Source organism: Erpetoichthys calabaricus, chromosome 10 (assembly GCF_900747795.2).
Source record: "Erpetoichthys calabaricus chromosome 10, fErpCal1.3, whole genome shotgun sequence".
NCBI lineage: Eukaryota > Metazoa > Chordata > Cladistia > Polypteriformes > Polypteridae > Erpetoichthys > Erpetoichthys calabaricus.
In genome coordinates, this window is record NC_041403.2 from 150,722,684 (window position 1) to 150,743,866 (window position 21,183).

General features: G+C 40.3%; 2 protein-coding genes across 4 annotated transcripts in view; both read left to right on the forward strand.

Moving 5' to 3' along the window:
* Window positions 1-21,183, forward strand: part of rprd1b (regulation of nuclear pre-mRNA domain containing 1B) — a 1,182,184-nt gene that overhangs the window by 777,056 nt on the left and 383,945 nt on the right. The gene's annotated exons all lie outside the window — the stretch shown is intronic.
* The window catches only part of LOC114658453 (disks large-associated protein 4-like), an 894,521-nt gene that overhangs the window by 660,882 nt on the left and 212,456 nt on the right, over window positions 1-21,183 (forward strand). The gene's annotated exons all lie outside the window — the stretch shown is intronic.

Sequence of the window (21,183 nt, forward strand, 5' to 3'; positions counted from 1 at the left end):
ATAATTTGAAAGGTTTATTAAGACTAGGTGGCTCTGCCCCCTGCTCGCTTCGTTCGCCAACCCCCGGGCTGGCGCTACACGCTAGCCACTTCGCGGATCTGTCGCGAATCAGATGTACAATTAAACAGATTGTTATTTTCATGGGAATTGTTACATATGCATAATAGATCTAACTATTTTACATTACAGCAAGTAATTAACCATAGTAAAAAGTAGTAAAACGTAATAAATTGAAAGAAAATTATGTTTCATGTTGCGTTAGAGGTATTTGTTGCGTTATATGTTTTTGTTCTGTTTGGCTTTGAAATTAACACACAAATACTTTTTAAACATACACTTTTACTGTAAAACTTCGGTAAAAACAATTTTTTGATTTAACTTTTCGTCAATATAACATTGAATTTTGATTCCGTGTTTGGACTTACATCGTTACAACGCAACGTATAACTGCCCGTGAGAGAATATCGTTTCTTTCTCTCTAATAAATAAACTGTCTTTTTCGAATGTTTGTCCCTCTGATTTGTTAATGTTTATAGCAAAAGCTATTCTAACGGGAAACTGTAAACGTTTTAATACGAATGGCATATCAAGATCTCCTTTGGAGTCTAATGTTATCTGCAGAAGGTGTACTACATTATCTTTCTTGTCACCTGTTAAAATTTTACATGTCATTGCCGTGTAATCGATTGACAATTATCACATTAATTCATTTAACGTTATCGTTTCTCAGTGCTAGGATTGCCCGTCTACTCATTTCTTCTGTTGATAACCTTTTGGGATGTAATTCTTCAATAAGATTTGGACATAATAAGTCTTCTTTTATTGGGAACTTAAAGTGAGGAAAACGTAAAAATTTATAAGAGCTGAGAGTGCAGGAATTGTGTCTGACAAAAACATTCACAGGAATGAGAGGTGAGAGGACCGTGGGCGTAAGCGTGGTTGAAAAATGGTTGAGAGGAGGGTGGGACTTGAAAAAATCCTTCGGCAATAGTCTCGTCTCAAGATTTTCTTTTATAATAGAGAGATAATAAACAGACTTTCAAGTCTAGTGGTGCTTCTCTAGACTTTAGAAACCCTCTCTGAGGATCAAGTTAAGTCTTAAAAGAATTTTTTGCAAAGAAGTATTTAGAAAAGAGAGGAACACAGAAAAAAGGATTGGGGTAGCCGTCCCGTATACTTAAAGATTTGGCTGGAAAAGAGCAAAAAATCATCAATAGGTCTTTACAGAGTTGAGTCCAAAACAGAACTAATTCACTGCTAACAAATGGCGTTTTTAAAGTTGGGTGGAGAAAGCGACATCATTGGATTCCGGACCAAAACTGATGTTATCGTCCCCAGAACTGGAAGTGATGTCATTGGTCCTGGAACTAGAAGTGATGTTGACAGGTCCAAGCAGAATTTCTCTCAGGTGGTCTGCAGGAGAAAAAGTCCAGAGTGGGATTACCATCTTTCAAACCCTTTAGCTGCCTCCCATGCGCATGTAGGACAACAGCTATTGTGAGACGAATTCACAAATTACTCCCTTTGTAGGGTGGAGTACCTTCTCCTTTTCTGGTCAGAAGTAAACTGAAGTCTCTCTATCTGGTCTTTACTTTTACCTCTAGTGTTCAGGTCACATGACCAGAAAGGGTTGACTGATTGTGCCAGTTCAGAGCTTACTGGATATTCGTATGTTCCAATATGCTACTTGGATGAATCCCATTTCCTCAAGTTTCCAATCCTCTCCCTTGGAAAAGGAGAACATTAAGAGTTCCTTGAAATATTTGTTGGGATTTCTTTATGCTTCTCACCCGAAGTTCACAAGAAGGCTTAGGAAGCCTCGACTTTACACAGTGGATTCATAACATACTATGACCCTTTCACTTTTTTGCACATTTTGCTATGTCCCAGGTTTGTGCTAAAATCATTTCATTCATTTTTCCTCTTCACATCAAGCAATGCTCAATACCCCCGAATGACAGAGCAAAAGCAGGATTGTAGAAGTTTATGCAAATTCATTACAAATTAAAAAACCTGAAATGATTCCAAGTATTCAGACCCTTTACTCTGCACTTATTTCAAGCCCCCTTAGCAATGATCATAGCCTGGTGTCTTCTTGGGTTTGATGCAACAAATTTCAGACACCTGGATCTGGAAGCTTTCTGTCATTCTTCTCTGCAGATCTTCATAAGGCCTGTCAGGTTAGATAGAGGCCATCAGTTGACCAGTATTTTTAGGTCTCTCTGACAATGATCCATTGGGTTCAAGTCCAGGATATGATTGGGCCACTTAAAGACATTCCTAGAGTTGTCTAAAAGCCACTCTTGTATTATCTTTGCTTTGTGGTTTGGGTCATTGTCCTGTTGAAAGGTAAACTTCAGCCTAGTCTGAAGTCCAGAGCTCTCTGGCTCAAGTTTTCATTGAGGATATCTCTGTACTTTGTTTTATTTGGCTTTCCTTTAACCCTGTCTAGTGTCACATTCCCTGCCCTCAAACACAAACCCACAGCATAATTCTGCCATCACCATCCTTCACTGTTGGAATGGTATGGCCTAAGTGATGAGCAGTGCCTGATTTCCTCCAGACATGACATTAATCTTGGTTGTATCAGACCAAAAGATCTTCCTTCTTCTAATCTCAGAGTCTTTTACATGCCTTTTTGCAAACTCCAAGGTGTCATTTACTGAGAAGAGGCTTTGTCATATAGACCAGATTGGTGGTTGTCCTTCTAGAAGTTTCTCCCATTTACATTTAGGTTCTATGGAGCTCAGCCAGAGTGACAATTGGGTACTTGTCAACTCTCTTATCAAGGCCTTTTTCCAATGATTATTCAGTTTTTCTGGGTGCCTAACTCTAGGAAGAGTTGTGGTTGGTTCAAGCTTCATCCTTTTAAGAATTATGAAAGCCACTGTGCTCTTGGGAACCTTCAGTGCTGCAGGATTTTTTTTGGTAGCTTTCCCCATATCTGTGGCTCCACACAATCCCATCTCAAAGCTCTGTTGGAAATTCTTTCAACCTCATGGCTTGGTTTTTGCTCAACTGTATGACTTCTGCAGACAGATGTGTGCCTTTCCTAACCAGTCCAGTCAATTGAATTGAACACGGGTGGACTCCAAAGAAGAAAATGTAGAAACATCTCAACGATGATCAATAGAATGGGATGCCCCTGGGCCAGATTTCAAATGACATGGCAAAGGGTTTGAATACATGTGTCATATTTCAATGACAATTTTTTTTGTATATTTGTAATAAGTTTGCAAACATTTCAAAAATCCTGCTTTTGCCTTGTCATTCTGGAGAATTGAGTGGTCCTTGATATGGGGAAAAAATAATTTAAATGAAAAATAATTTAAATTTACTGCTTTGCAGTAAGGAATACTGCGGGTTCACATCCCGGGTCCTCCCTGTGTGGAGAGCGCTTTGAGTAGTGAGAAAAGCGCTATATAAATGTAAAGAATTATTATTAAGAGGCACACTTGTAAAAGCATACACTTTTTATTTTTATTTTCCCTTGTGGGAAATGTCTTCTCCATCTCCCAAAGCACAACACAACTCTTTTCTGTTTTCTCTCTTTCTTTCTCATTCCTCCTCCACTCCTCCCAGCAAACTTCGTCTCCCTCCTTCCGACTCTGGCTCCCCGTGTAGTGTCTGCTGGTCCCTTTATATACAGTAAGGCACCCGGAAGTGCTCCAGGTATTTGATGGCCCACTTCCAGCAGCACATACGGGTGTGGTGGAAGAACTGCCCATGAGGGCTCAGCAGCACAGATCCCAACAGGGCTGCACCAAACTCCAACTCCCATGAAGCCCTGCAGGAGTCCTAAATACTGATGCAACCCATAGGGGGGCTGCCATCTTGTGCTCCAAGGGAGAAAATACTCTGGTCATGCTTTCTCCCCCAGTCCTTCCAATGTATGTATGTATATATATATATATATATATATATATAAAGTGACCATCAGGGGGCCTTTCAGCACCCCAAACACCACACACAAACTCACAATGACAAGTCCCTATATAAATTAAAAGTTTAATAGCAAGAATACCTTGTACAAAGGTTTCAAAAGCAACATAAACCAAATGTGATTCCTTTCTCTCTTTTCCTTCTCTCCTTCCACTCCACTCCTTCAGCCTCTCCCACCTGAGTGTGCCATGTTGATTAGCACTTGCAAGCAAGAATTTCACTGTACTCTGTACACAAGACAATAATGGCTGTAAAAAAGGATAAACCTGTGTATTACATATTAGTTTAAGATGGTAACATCTGGACTTGAGTATAAAGTTTAGTTCAATGCACACTCAAGTCCACTTTTTTCAAAGTGGGTTGTTAAGATTAGATTTGATTATTTAATTATAAAAGCACATTTAAAACAACAGAGGTTGTGCCAAAGTGCTGTACAAAGAAGCATTAAAATAAACACAATGCAAACAATCATGCAGAAGCAGATTAATAAAACAACCAATTATAATAACATAACATAACATAACATAACATAATATAATATAATATAATATAATATAATATAATATAATATAATATAATATAATATAATATAATATAATATATGATGTGTTATAATAAATCAAAAAAGTAAAACGCTTCCCGGTGTTAAGTCCTAGACCTTGTTCTTTAAAAATGCAAGGCACATTTCAAAGTTTGGATTTTTTCAAAGTGGGTCACCTCAGCCGAGAGCTCGATCTGCCCTGGATAAGGAGAGACAGAGCGGAGCTGTCATGAAAATATAGCATGCGACACTCAGACCTGGCTCTGAATTCTGGGACAGGCGTCTGGGTCTGACTGTATGCTATAAATACCCCAAAACAGTGAGACAGTTCAGAAGTAGCACAAACTTTCAGCGTCTTCAGGAGTGCAGAGTGTCTGAGAACTGTGCCGTCACTTCTGCATTTTAACAGTGGCATACCATCTTGATCAAAAATAATGAATAACAGAGCAGGTTTGCGTGCTTGTAAAACTGCGTAGAACTATAAAAATTATTGAGGCATCTCTAGTATCCATGAACACAGCAATGGATAAAATACCACATGAAAAAGGGAACAATGGAGTGGAACCTGCAAGAAGACATCCAGTGTGTGAGCTTGAGGTACATGACCGGCCTGAAGGCAATGAAATGTGCATCTGGGTCAAGAGTATCAAAATCCTGAATGTGATGGCACAAGCAAAACCATTTTAGATAAAAGAAATCTTGTGTTTTTTTTTAAAGGGGACGTGAAACTCAGCAAGTCCACATGCATTTTATTTGGTTGCCATATATCGCATATCACAGTTTGTCTTTACAGGTTCAGAGGATCTGATTGAGCTCTAAACTGGTACAATTAAGCCAACCATGAGGGCCACTAGGGGGAGCTGTAGAACCCATCACACCTGGGAGTTGTTTCAGTTAATCCTGATGAGCCACCTGGAACACTCCCAGATGTAACATAAAAGGAGACAAACTTCATTTGAGAGCCATAGTCGAGAGGAAGAGGGACGAAGCTTGCCTCTGGAAGAGTGGAGGCGAAAAGACAAACGGAGAAGAAAGAAAAGTGCTACTTTGTATAGATAGATAGATAGATAGATAGATAGATAGATAGATAGATAGATAGATAGATAGATAGATAGATAGATAGATAGATAGATAGATAGATAGATAGATAGATAGATACTTTATTGATCACAAGGGGAAATTCACATTCTCCAGCAGCAGCATACTGATACAAAAAAACAATATTAAATTAAAGATTGATAATAATGCAGGTAAAAACAGACAATAACTTTGTATAATGTTAACGTTAACCCCCCAAGGGGTGGAACTGAAGAGTTGCATAGTTTGGGGGAGGAACGAACTCCTCAGTCTGTCAGTGGAGCAGGACGGTGACGGCAGTCTGTCACTGAAGCTGCTCCTCTGTCTTGAGATGATCCTGTTCAGTGGATGCAGTGGATTCTCCATTATTGACAGGAGTCTGCTCAGCGCCCGTCGCTCTGCCACAGATGTCAAACTGTCCAGCTCCATGCCTACAATAGAGCCTGCCTTCCTCACCAGTTTATCCAGGCGTGCGGTATCTTTTTTCTTAATGCTGCCTCCCCAGCACACCACCGCATAGAAGAGGGTGCTCGCCACAGCCGTCTGATAGAACATCTGCAGCATCTTATTGCAAATGTTGAAGGACGCCAACCTTCTAAGGAAGTATAGTCGGCTCTGTCCTTTCTTACACAGAGCATCAGTATTGGTAGTCCAGTCTAATTTATCATCCAGCTGCACTCCCAGGTATTTATAGGTCTGCACCATCTGCACACAGTCACCTCTGATGATCACGGGGTCCATGAGGGGTCTGGGCTTCCTAAAATCCACCACCAGCTCCTTAGTTTTGCTGGTGTTCAGGTGTAGGTGGTTTGTATTGTGCTTTTGTACTGTGCTGCTGAGGGGCACGATTTGGGAAGCTTTTCCCCCTGGTGGTTGACAAGCTACTTCACATTTGGAATCAGGGGTCCCCCTAGGTGCCTAAACACAAAATGATGGAGATGTTCCATCTATCAGATATCCGAGAAAAGTGTGGAGCAGCCCATATTTGATTTAAAGATAGGTAAAGTTATTCTTGGTGGCACGGTGGCGCAGTGATAGTGCTGCTGCTTCGCAGTAAGGAGACCTGGGTTCGCTTCCCGGGTCCTCCCTGTGTGGAGTTTGCATGTTCTCCCCGTGTCTGCGTGACTTTCCTCCGGGTGCTCCAGTTTCCTCCCGCAGTCCAAAGACATGCAGGGTAGGTGCATTGGTGACCCTAAATTGTCCCTGGTGTGTGTGTGTGCCCTGCGGTGGGCTGGTGCCCTGCCCAGGTTTTGTTCCTGCCTTGCGCCCTGTGTTGGCTGGGATTGGCTCCAGCAGACCCCCTGTGACCCTGTGTTAGGATATAGCGGGTTGGAAAATGACTGACTCGCTGACTAAAGTCATTCTCATATTCCCCACTCAGCCTGTGGCCGCCAAGAGAAGGGTGTCACCATCTATAGTTTCTTCCCATAGATTTATTAAACCCACACTCTCTCATTTTCTATTCAGTCGTCCTGAGGTAGGGCACAGTGGCAACATGCTGACCAGACCAGGCTACCCTGTCCTACCAATATGCTCAGTGTGCTTCAGGTGCAAGGCAGGAATCAGCCTAGGATGGGATGCAGGGCCCACCGACACACAGAGCCAGTAGTACACAGTATAAATCTTCAAACTGAAATGCTTCATTGTGTAAATCCATTGCAATTTAATTGGAGACAAGGGTTGGATTTGCACTGTGGACGGGTGGAGTGTAGCAACATTGCTGTGCAGAAAACGGTGGGAGATGACATAGAAAGATGATCAGCTGATGTCACCAGGGAAGTTCATCGCTCACAATGGTCACAGACAGACTCTCACAAGCTGACAGAAGGAGCTCTCCATTTAGCTCACACCACAAAGTGCTCACTTCTGAGCCAGAGATTGTGGGTTTATAACGCACCACCGGCAGGTCACCATAGCATATATCTTTTGAATTAGCAATTCAAACCCTGGCTAAAATATAACACCTATGCCTAGATGTTTGAGTTATAGCCATTTAATTGGGTAGCATTATGAAGCAAACATCACAGCATCAGTGATCAGGTGGTAGCAACAAGCGTTATTGGTATAATTGAAATGGCTATGGCCTTGACAAATAAATACAAACAGCAGCATCCTATATCACAAAAGTTTTATGATGGGTACTGATGTGACATCATTGTAATATCCAACCATCCATTTATTGAAACTCGCTAATCCAGAGGAGGGCTGTGGGTAAAATGGAGCCAATCCCAGCAAGCATTAGGAGCAAAACCAGAACAATTCCTGGACTGGGTGCCAGCACATCGCAGGGTAAACACACACACCCACATCAGGACCAGTTTAACAATGCCAGTCCACCTTACCAGGACTGTGGAAGAAACTGGAGCACCAGGAGGAATACCACGTGGGCATGGGGACATTCCCTCATGATAATAAGAGCAAATTCCAGATATTACCAAAACTAACTGCACACCCAAAATTGAGCATCACTAAGAATCAAAAGCTGGAGTTTACCAGAGTCATCTCAAACTGTAGTGCAGATCAAATACGGCAGAAAAAAATGAAATCGAAGATTTTTCTGTGCGGCCCTGACTTGCAGCAAAATTTTCTTTGCTCTTACGTCTGTGGTTTACAGTCAACATGGGAGAAGGGGGGGGGGGGGGCTTTGCACAGACTCCATTGCATATGCTTCCATTAGCAGAGCGCAAACACTCTCAGCTGCTGGGTGTGCTGCACTTGCATCTCAGAGAAGAGGAGGACAGTCTGTTCACAGTCAAGCTCCATTTTATTTCTTTAAATAAATCAGCATTTGGATTCAGCATTTGGAGAAACGAGGACATACAATATACATCCCCTAAGCATGGAGCACAGAGCTGTGCTCAGTATTTCTTTGAGGTCTTTGGAGGATGGCTAAAAATGAGAAGCCATCTATCACTAAAAAAAGGCACACTTATTAAAGTGGAGCAAAAATGGGGCAGAGCCAAGCCGAATATGGAGAGTAACTGGGACAAGGTTAGAATAAGAGCTGTGGCCGTGCTACAGAGATAAAATAAGCAGATCGTACTTGGCCAGTCCTAGGAGTGTGCAGCAGCAGAAAGACGTCAGAAACAAATAGAGCAGTGAAAGCAGCGCCTCCTGTTGTGAACTAAAAAGAACTCAAGTTGTACTTTCTTTAAAAACACTTTGTACTGATAGTTTCAGGAGAAGGTGCTTGATAAAAAAAAGAATAACTGACTAAGACAGAATATATATTTCACAGAGTATGTGGCATTTCATGTGCTTATTTTGTTTTATGTAGCGCCTTTCAAAAGAACAACCATTACTTACTGGCAACTGCTTTTAATTTACAGGATTTTTACATTCCCTATTGTGTCAGCCATCACATCAAAAAGAGCACTGATGACAAAATTCAGCCTGGCTCAGCACTCTCTGGAGCAGCTTTAGGTATCCTGAGTCAGAGAATAAGCCATTTAACATGCAGACAGCAAGTCGGGCCTTATGAATGAGCATAACGCACAATATTAATATTTATACAAGGACTACAGGTCCATCAATGTGACATTGTGTTCTACAAAAAGGTTAGCAAATATCACACCTTCTAGAAATGAGTTAAATGTTCTTAAAAAAGGCAGAAGTTATTATTTCCATAAATGATGTCTTAGATTTAAAATTATGGCTAAAATAATAGATTGTAAAACCAGATATCAATCCCACTGCTGACACCATATCTATCTATCTATCTATCTATCTATCTATCTATCTATCTATCTATCTATCTATCCTGCCTACTATACTAAACTATCTATCTATCTATGCCGTGGCACAACGTTAGGGGCATCGACTCTGGCGCTGACATCCGAGGTTCGATTCCCGAGAGCCCAGAATGAGGGCGAAACACGTGTCGCGTACTCTTTGCATTTATTTGACAGTAAACTATTTCAACCATTCTATCTATCTATCTATCTATCTATCTATCTATCTATCTATCTATCTATCTATCTATCTATCTATCTATCCCTCTCGGCTTTGATGGGTGAAGATGACAGTTTTCATTTCAAGGCATATTTCATGTTGTGTATGGTGTCACTGAAATAGATAAAGGAAGCAATGATCAAATAAAAAACAAGCAACAAAAACATATTTCAATTATTTATAATTATTTATTTATTGTCACATTTCACAACACATTTATGTATGTGCATGTATGTATTTATTTTTTTGCACTAGATTCAAAACGTTTTCAGACCTCTTCACATTCTGCACACTTTATTGTGCTATAGATTTCATTTTAACTTAATAAATTTGACATTTTGCCCATCAATCCACAATTAATAAGCCATAATATGAAAATGAAACCATTATTTTCAGTTTAGCATATGTTTTAAAAGTCAAAAACTGAGATCTCTCACTCCTATAAGTATTCATTCCCTTAATTCGGGATTTTGGTGAAGCCACTTTGGCAGCAATTCCAGCTTCGAGTGTTCTTGGGTAAGTTTCTACAAGCTTTGCATAGCTAGATTTTTCCTGGCAGATCCTCTCAGGCTCCATTAGATTGGATGGGAAGCATCTGTGAATTGCCATTTTCAGGTCTCTCCACAGATGTCCCATGGGTTTTAAATCTGGGCTTGTGCTAGGCCGCTCAAGGACACACAGAGATTTGTCTTCAAGGCACTCCAGCGTGGTCTTGGGGGTATGCGTTGGGTTATTGTCATACTTAAAGATGAACTCAGTTTGTCCTGGTGGTTCCAGACTTCTTCCATTTCACAATTCTTAAGGCCACTGTGCTCATAGAAACAGGGACATGTCATGAAGGCATTCCAGTGTTATTTTGGCTGTATGCTTCAGGTCATTTTGGTGCAGAAAGGTGAACAGTCACCCCAGTCTGAGGTTGCATGCCCTCCAGAGCAGGATTTCTTCCAGGACCTCTCTGCATTTGGCTGCACTCATCCATCCAATAATTCCCCCTACACCAAACCCCCATAGCATAGCTGACACCACAATGCTTCACCATAGGGATGGTAGTATGCAGGTGATGAGTAGTACCTTATATAGTGCTTGGACTTTTTCCCAGGCAGTTCAAGTTTTGTCTAATCAAACCAACGAATCTTTTTCCGCCTGCTCTCAGAGTCCTTTAGATGCCATTTGGTAAACTCCAAGTGGGCCGTCATATGTGCCTCATTGAGTGCTGCTGAGACGGTCATCTTTCCAACAGGTTCTTCTATCTCAGCAGGGGACTTCTGTAGCTCTGTTAGAGTGACTGTTGGGTTCTTGGTCACCTCCCTAGTCACCTCCCTGACCAAGGCCGTTCTTGTCCAGTTACCCAGTTTACCCGGACACCCAACTCCAGGAAAAGCCCTGGTGGTTTAAAATGTCTTCCATCTCACAATTAGTGAGGCCATTGTACTCCTGGGAACACTCAAAGCTTTAGAAATGGTTTGATACCCTTTGCCAAGGTCTACAGCGAGCTCCGTGGACTTCATGACTTGGTTTTTGTCCTGACGTGCAGTGTGAATTGTGGACCTTCTATAAAACAGGAGTGTGTCTTACTAAACAATTCAGTCAATTCAATTTTCCACCGGTGGACTCCAATCAAGTCCTAGAAACATCTGAAGGAGAATTAAAGCAAACAGGATGGACCTGAGCACAATTTGGAGTGCCACAGCATAGGGTCTGAATACTTATAGGAGCAATAGATTCCAGTTATTTCTGAAATCATGTTCTCACTTTGACATTATGGGTTATTGAGTGTAGATTGATGAGCCAAAATGGCAAATACATCCATTTAAAATGAAATCTACAACACAATAAAGCGTGCAGAAAGTGAAAGGGCCCGAATACTGTCACATTAAAGAGAGGAAGGTTCACAAACAGCAAAGGGTCTCAATTCTTCTACGAGTGAGAGATTTCAATTTTTGATTTTTAATAAATTTGCAACATTTCTGTAGTGAGATGTTAAGCAAAATGACCCCTTTTATTGGCTAACAAGAAAGATTACAATATGTAAGTTTTTGAGGCAACTCAGGTCTCTTCTTCAGGCAAAGATGTAATAAAAGGTGTCATTTTGCTTAACTTCTCACTACATCCATAATGGCTGACACAGTACAAACTTTTCTGAAAACATAATGATGGGCAAAAAATGTCAAATGTATCCATTTCAGATGAAACCTACAACACTGTGTGACAAAACGAGACTCCAGACATGATAAAGGTTTGGGGCAGCCACCCGTATAATATGTTCCTGGCTGCAAAAATAAAGAATTGTAAGACCAGAGTAGGTTTTACAAGACTGAGTCCAAAACAGAACTGAAATCCGGAGGAGGGGAGTGAGGCTTTATAGGGAGTCTTGTGGAAGTGATGTCATCCTCGAGGCCGGGACAGGAAGTGACGTGTCCTAAGTCGAGACACTGGAACCAGGGTGGGATTTCCTGGGAAAGGTGTACAGGGAACTTAGAGAGAGAGTCAGTGCACCCCGCCACCCCCTGGTTGGGTGAGTCAGTACCATTCTCTAAGCCCTTTAGCTGCCTCCTACTCGCACGTGTGTGACAACTGTAAAGTGTGCAGAAAGTGAATTGGTCCAAATACTTTTTGAATCCACTGTATTTTGTCTGAAATATTCCTTTATAAGACAAAAGTGGACATTGTCCATTCTGCTATGCTTTTGTGGCATATCAGGCCTGCTAATATTCTAAACTAAGTGACTGAAGTCCATCTTGTACTGGGATTTGCCTGAACTTCATCTGAAAACAAATGTGAAAATCAGAGATGATCTGAAATCTCTCCAGCGACCCCTCTTCAGACCTCTTTCAAGGACAAAGACTTATAATTCAAGGGATGACTACTAAGATGGACAGAAGAAGTTGCCTATTAAAAGGCACAGATTTTGTAACTGGAAGTGACTTTAATCCAATCAGAAGAAGCTTCCACCCTCCTTTAGAAGCACATGCACCTCATCTCTCAAAGGGGTAAGAAGTGGAAGAAGAATCTCACTCTCTGTCTCTGTCTCTCTCTGGGATATTTGCTGGGCAATCACTGAACTCCCTGGGGATTCTCTCAGGAAGGAGGAACTCTCCAAAATGACCAAACAACTTCAGGACCTGTTCTCTGAACCAAAAAGCTATGAGCCTTTTAGTTGGAGAGCTGAATTCGACAAACTCTTATCTTTGGGAACCAGAAACTGAGACTGAGGCTGTCAAGCCAGAGCTGCGTGCCAGAAGTCTGACGAGGCTGAGAAGCCATGACTTCATGAAGGGAATATCTAAACCCTCGGGCCTTTTCCCTATGAAGTGGCAAAAGACAGCAGAAGTCAAGCTGAGGAAGCAGCAGCACAGCACTGACAAGGACCATGAAGCAACCAAATCAGTGCATGAAAAATCCTCAACTTGAACCCAGAGAAACAACAAAGCAGCAACTTCACACAACATCGGACATCATCCATATAGACTTGGCATCGTCAAAATATTTATCTGTGTCAAGATAAAGTAGAGCTCTAAATACCAGTAAACAGCCAGCCTATGTGTTATATGCTTGTCTGCCTAGTCTGTCTCCATCAAACACACACACACATATATATGCACAGTACTGTGCAAAAGTTTTAGGCAGGTGTGAAAAAATGCTGTAAACAAAGAATGCTTTCAAAAATGGAAGTGTTAATCATTTATTTTCATCAATCAACAAAATGCTGTGAATGAACAAAAGAGAAATCAAAATCAAATCAATATTTGGTGTGACCACCCTTTGCCTTCAAAACAGCAGCAATTCTTCTAGGTACACTTGCACACAGTTTTTGAAGGAACTCGGCTGGTAGGTTGTTCCAAACATCTTGGAGAACTAACCACAGATCTTCTGTGGATGTAGGCTTCCTCACATCCTTCTGTCTCTTCATGTAATCCCAGACACACTCGATGATGTTGAGATCAGGGCTCTGTGGGGGCCATACCATCACTTCCAGGACTTCTTGTTCTTCTTTACTCTGAAGATAGTTCTTAATGACCTTGGCTGTATGTTTGGGGTCGTTGTCCTGCTGCAGAATAAATCTTGGGCCAATCATACGCCTCCATGATGGTATTGCATGATGGATAAGTATCTGCCTGTATTTCTCAGCATTGAGAACACCATTAATCCTGACCAAATCTCCAACTCCATTTGCAGAAATGCAGCCCCAAACATTCAAGGAACCTCCACCATGCTTCACTGTTGCCTGCAGACACTCATTATTGTACTGCTCTCCAGCCCTTTGACGAACAAACTGCCTTCTGCTACAGCCAAATATTTCAAATTTTGACTCATCAGTCCAGAGCACCTGCTGCCATTTTTCTGCACCCCAGTTCCTATGTTTTCATGCATACTTGAGTCGCTTGGCCTTGTTTCCACGTCGGAGGTATGGCTTTTTGGCTGCAACTCTTCCATGAAGACCACTTCTGGCCAGACTTCTCCGGACAGTAGATGGGTGTACCTGGGTCCCACTGGTTTCTGCCAGTTCTGAGCTGATGGCACTGCTGGACGATTTCGAAGGGTAATAAACTTGATGTGTCTTTCATCTGCTGCACTAAGTCTCCTTGGCCGACCACTGCGTCTACGATCCTCAACGTTGCCCGTTTCTTTGTGCTTCTTCAAAAGAGCTTGAACAGCACATCTTAAAACCCCAGTCTGCTTTGAAATCTTTGTCTGGGAGAGACCTTGCTGATGCAGTAGAACTACCTTGTGTCTTGTTGCTGTGCTCAATCTTACCATGACATGAAACTGTCTTCCACAACCTCACCTTGGTAGCAGAGTTTGGCTGTTCCTCACCCAGTTTTAAGCCTCCTACACAGCTGTTTCTGTTTCAGTTAATGACTGTGTTTCAACCTACGTGTGACATTGATGATCATTAGTACCTGTTTGGTAGAATTGGTTGATCAGACACCTGACTAGAATCCTACAAAATCCTTGACTTTATGCAAGTGTACCTAGAAGAATTGATGCTGGTTTGAAGGCAAAAGGTAGTAACACCAAATATTGATATGATTTAGATTTCTCTTTTGTTCGCTCACTTTGCATTTTGTAAATTGATAACAATAAACAATCATTATTTATATTTCTTAAAGCATTCTTTGTTTACAGCATTTTTTCACACCTGCCTAAAACTTTTGCACAGTACTGTATATATATATATATATAATATAAAATTTTGGGTCGAGACGTGATCATCTCAGGGAGACACTTTGAAGTCCCACGAGACTTCTTGCACGTCATGCCCTACTTACAAACAATTTCTCGGAGACATTTTAACGTCCCACGAGACAAGGAAGTGAAACAAAACGACAGCTGCTGTACATGCATTTAAATGTTCAATGCACAGCGTAACATGCAGATCACACAGCTTGGTAGCAGCTAGCAGCAAGCCAGCAGCTGATCCGTCTTTAGCGTGCGTTCAGCCCCCTCCCCGTTCACAACACGAGCGGCAGAGACCTGAAGTGGCTAGCATGAAGCGCCCCCCCGGGAGTGAGCAAGCAAAGAGAGTAGGGGGCACAGCCCCTAGTGTGTATATATATATATATATATATATATATATATATATCCATCCATCCATTTTCCAACCCGCTGAATCCGAACACAGGGTCACGGGGGTCTGCTGGAGCCAATCCCAGCCAACACAGGGCACAAGGCAGGAACCAATCCAGGGCAGGGTGCCAACCCACCGCAGATATATATATATATATCTATACTAATAAAAGGCAAAGCCCTCACTGACTCACTCACTGACTGACTGACTCACTCATCACTAATTCTCCAACTTCCCGTGTAGGTGGAAGGCTGAAATTTGGCAGGCTCATTCCTTACAGCTTACTTACAAAAGTTAGGCAGGTTTCATTTCGAAATTCTACGCGTAATGGTCATAACTGGAACATATTTTTTGTCCATACACTGTAATGGAGGAGGCGGAGTCACGTATCGCGTCATCACGCCTCCTACGTAATCACGTGAACTAAAAACAAGGAAGAGATTTACAGCACGAGTCAAACGCGGGAACGAAGGTAAATGACGTTAATTTTTGACTGTCTTTTAATACTGTGTAAGCATACATATTAACACATGTGCAATTAAACGTGTGCATTTACGGGGGTGATTTCTCAGGCTTAAAAGCTCGCCTTTTATCAAACGCGGGAACAAAGGTAACTGACGTTGTTCACTGTCTTTTAATACTGTGTAACCATACATATTAACACATGTGCAATTAAACGTGTGCATTTACGGGGTGATTTCTCAGGCTTAAAAGCTCGCCTTTTACTAAAAAGGTAAATGCAAAACTATTTTCAATCAGTTTAATGAAACGCTCCCGTTAAGGATTGCAATAACATATTCGCGAGATAAAAGAACGAAGTAGGGGGAAATGACGGAAGAGCCGCAAACAGCGAAGAGCAAAAAATTAATTAAACAATTGAGAAGGGAGCGAGTGAAGCATTCAAGCATGTTCATAAGGGAAACAAAGCACGGTGTAAAACGTAAGTTTAAATTAAGTTTATAGAAACGCTCCCGCTGCGGATTGCAATAACATATTCGCGAGATAAAAGTTTAATGAGAAGACACGAGGTATAAACGAACCACACGCCGTGGCGCAACGTTAGGGGCAACAGTTTCAACCATTCTATGATCTGCTTCTCGCAACTGAAAGACGGCACATGGCGGATGTTAGCCGACTTGCTGACCGCAACGTTAGGGGCTTCAACTATGGCGCTGACGCCACATGTCAGTGCCAACACTTTGCAGACTGTACTTAAAAGACACGCCCTCCTCACTGGACAGTTAAAAACACCAATCAAACTAACGATGACATCAAGTATTACCCAATCCAAAGTAGGAAAGGAGGCATCTTCATAAAATGCGTGTGGGATGATTTGCATGACACGCTGCTTTAAAAAAAAAATGATAAAAAAAATACGGGATAAATCCCGTCCAGTATTGATTAAAAACGGGACGCACAATTTCATTCTCAAACGCGGCACGATTCCGTATTTTAAAGGACGGGTGGCAACCCTACAGTGCCAGGTAACCACCCATACAATCAGATTGTGATTCAGACTAGGAATGCAATGAATGTAATTACCCCGATCTACATACAAGGCGAAAGTCTTGCAACATTCAAAGATGATGGTTTGGGATAAGTACACCATACAACATAAAAGAGCTTATGAAGCCTTGAACCGAAAAAAGCAAGATCTCAGAGATCGTAAAAAAAAAAATAGGAGGTAATGTCGTTTTACTCGCTGTAGATTTTAGTCAAACATTACCAGTTATTCCACGAGGGAGACCAGCAGATGAACTCAACGCGTGTTTAAAATCCATGCTTCTCCCACGCTCGGTTATATGTTGCGTGTTCTCGGGTAGATACACCAAAAAATGTATACATTTAAGCATGTAATGGACAAACAAAAAATGAGGTATACCCGAGGGCACTGCAGTAGTACTTAATGTAACTTTACTTCTTAAATGTTAATGTTTTACTGTTTAATAATTTATACGCTTTTTATATGTTGTTCAAATTCTTTTATCAAAATACCACTGACAGCGCAATGCACGATAACATGGAGTGAATACACCATACGCATCCGCCCACGGCCGCCCTGGTGTGCGCAGATAGGAGTTGATTCTACAATAAAATAAAATAAACATAAAAAGAGTAATACAATCATCATCCATAAAGCGGATAGTAGACGTGACGTAGTATATGTGTACCAGATTTCAAGTCAATAGGTGAAACGGTTTGCGAGCTACAGGTGATTTAAAATCCTGGACAGACACACAAATTGCCACGGTAGCAAATTACAGAAGAAGATATTACTGTTTAATAATTTATATTTATATGAAATGTGCTTCTTATATATTACTTCATATTCTCATATGATAATGATGTTAATATTTATATTGATTTCTATGTTATTGAAACTGCATGTATGTGTGTATATGTATGTATATATATATATATATATATATATATATATATATATATATATATATATATATATATATATATATATATATATATATATATATACTAGCAAAATACCCGCGCTTCGCAGCAGAGAAGTAGTGTGTTAAAGAGGTTATGAAAAAAAAAGGAAACATTTTAAAAATAACGTAACATGATTGTCAATGTAATTGTGTTGTCATTGTTATAAGTGTTGCTGTCTTTTATATATATATATATATATTATATATATAATATACACACACACATAAACATTTATATACATATACATATATATACATATCTACATATACACATATCTACATATATATACACACATACATAAACACACACATAAGACTTATTGACTGAAACGGGCTTTCACGAAAACAGTTAGGGCTTTGCTACAGGATACACCCTCCACAAGTTAACCAAGTAAAAATAAAATATATATTTCTGTTTTATTTAAACCTTTTAAGTTCATATGCATAGCCCCATTTGGCTGTTTAATTTTTTTTTTCTTTCTTCAGTAATATTTAATCTCCTTAAAGAAAAAGAACATATCCATTTTACTTTTTTTGTATCTGTGTAGTAATATTTTAGTGTAAAAGAATAACCAGTATTTAAACCTTTTATGTTACTTTATACATTTATTTTACACAATGTTGAAAAATTAATAAGAAAGCTACATATTTTGGCAGCTGCTGCTTTCATTTTCAATGAAATGAAAAAAGCTCTCCAAGAGAAAACGTCAATGAAGAAGAAACAGTTTGCACTATCTAAAAAGGAGAAACCCTCATTTATAAAAGTTTGCTGCAGATGACTTAACTGAAAATAAATGAATAGTTCCTATGTGTATAATACATATTTATCTATTTGACTTATGCCTTTATTCCACCAACTTACAACATCTGAAGTACAATTTGTTACATTACTTTTGTTTTTTGCAGCACAGGCAGGTGAAGTGACTTCCTCAGGGTCACACAGTGGTGTCAGTACCAGGATTTGAACGGACAAGCTCCGGGTTTGCTGAAATATTACTGAAGAAAGAAAAAAAACGACAACGGGCAAATAGGGCTATGCATACAAATGTCCATCCATCCATTATCCAACCTGCCATATCCTAAATACAGGAGCCAATAAGTACATATGTATATATACAGTATATATATATATATATATATATATGTGAATGTATGTATGTATATATCTATGTCTATATATATATATATGTAGATATGTAAATTTGTATATGTATATATATGTTTATGTGGATGTGTATATACGTATGTATATGTAGATATGTGTATATGTAGATATGTACAGTGGTGTGAAAAACTATTTGCCCCCTTCCTGATTTCTTATTCTTTTGCATGTTTGTCACACAAAATGTTTCTGATCATCAAACACATTTAACCATTAGTCAAATATAACACAAGTAAACACAAAATGCAGTTTTTAAATGATGGTGTTTATTATTTAGGGAGAAAAAAAATCCAAACCTACATGGCCCTGTGTGAAAAAGTAATTGCCCCCTTGTTAAAAAATAACCTAACTGTGGTGTATCACACCTGAGTTCAATTTCCGTAGCCACCCCCAGGCCTGATTACTGCCACACCTGTTTCAATCAAGAAATCACTTAAATAGGAGCTGCCTGACACAGAGAAGTAGACCAAAAGCACCTCAAAAGCTAGACATCATGCCAAGATCCAAAGAAATTCAGGAACAAATGAGAACAGAAGTAATTGAGATCTATCAGTCTGGTAAAGGTTATAAAGCCATTTCTAAAGCTTTGGGACTCCAGCGAACCACAGTGAGAGCCATTATCCACAAATGGCAAAAACATGGAACAGTGGTGAACCTTCCCAGGAGTGGCCGGCCGACCAAAATTACCCCAAGAGCGCAGAGACGACTCATCCGAGAGGTCACAAAAGACCCCAGGACAACGTCTAAAGAACTGCAGGCCTCACTTGCCTCAATTAAGGTCAGTGTTCACGACTCCACCATAAGAAAGAGACTGGGCAAAAACGGCCTGCATGGCAGATTTCCAAGACGCAAACCACTGTTAAGCAAAAAGAACATTAGGGCTCGTCTCAATTTTGCTAAGAAACATCTCAATGATTGCCAAGACTTTTGGGAAAATACCTTGTGGACTGATGAGTCAAAAGTTGAACTTTTTGGAAGGCAAATGTCCCGTTACATCTGGCATAAAAGGAACACAGCATTTCAGAAAAAGAACATCATACCAACAGTAAAATATGGTGGTGGTAGTGTGATGGTCTGGGGTTGTTTTGCTGCTTCAGGACCTGGAAGGCTTGCTGTGATAGATGGAACCATGAATTCTACTGTCTACCAAAAAATCCTGAAGGAGAATGTCCGGCCATCTGTTCGTCAACTCAAGCTGAAGCGATCTTGGGTGCTGCAACAGGACAATGACCCAAAACACACCAGCAAATCCACCTCTGAATGGCTGAAGAAAAACAAAATGAAGACTTTGGAGTGGCCTAGTCAAAGTCCTGACCTGAATCCAATTGAGATGCTATGGCATGACCTTAAAAAGGCGGTTTATGCGAGAAAACCCTCAAATAAAGCTGAATTACAACAATTTTGCAAAGATGAGTGGGCCAAAATTCCTCCAGAGCGTTGTAAAAGACTCATTGCAAGTTATCGCAAACGCTTGATTGCAGTTATTGCTGCTAAGGGTGGCCCAACCAGTTATTAGGTTCAGGGGGCAATTACTTTTTCACACAGGGCCATGTAGGTTTAGATTTTTTTTTCTCCCTAAATAATAAAAACCACCATTTACAAACTGCATTTTGTGTTTACTTGTGTTATATTTGACTAATGGTTAAATGTGTTTGATGATCAGAAACATTTTGTGTGACAAACATGCAAAAGAATAAGAAATCAGGAAGGGGGCAAATAGTTTTTCACACCATTGTATATATATATATGTTTATGTATATATATGTTTATGTGTGTGTGTGTGCATATTATATATATAAAAGACAGCAACACTCATAACAATGACAACACAATTACATTGACAATCATGTTACGTTATTTTTAAAATGTTTCCTTTTTTTTTCATAACCTCTTTAACACATTACTTCTCCGCTGCGAAGCGCGGGTATTTTGCTAGTATATATATATATATATATATATATATATATATATATATATATATATATATATATATATATATATATATATATATATATATATGTATATATATATATATATATATATATATATATACTGTATATAGGGCGGCACGGTGGCGCAGTGGGTAACGCTGCTGCCTCGCAGTTGGGAGACCTGGGGACCTGGGTTCACTTCCCGGGTCCTCCCTGCGTGGAGTTTGCATGTTCTCCCCGTGTCTTCGTGGGTTTCCTCCGGGCGCTCCGGTTTCCTCCCACAGTCCAAAGACATGCAGGTTAGGTGAATTGGCGATTCTAAATTGGCCCTAGTGTGTGCTTGGTGTGTGGGTGTGTTTGTGTGTGTCCTCCGGTGGGTTGGCACCCTGCCCAGGATTGGTTCCTGCCTTGTGCCCTGTGTTGGCTGGGATTGGCTCCAGCGGACCCCCGTGACCCTGTGGTTAGGAATATAGCGGGTTGGAAAATGGATGGATATATATATATATATATATATATATATATATATATATATATATATATATATATATATATATATATATATA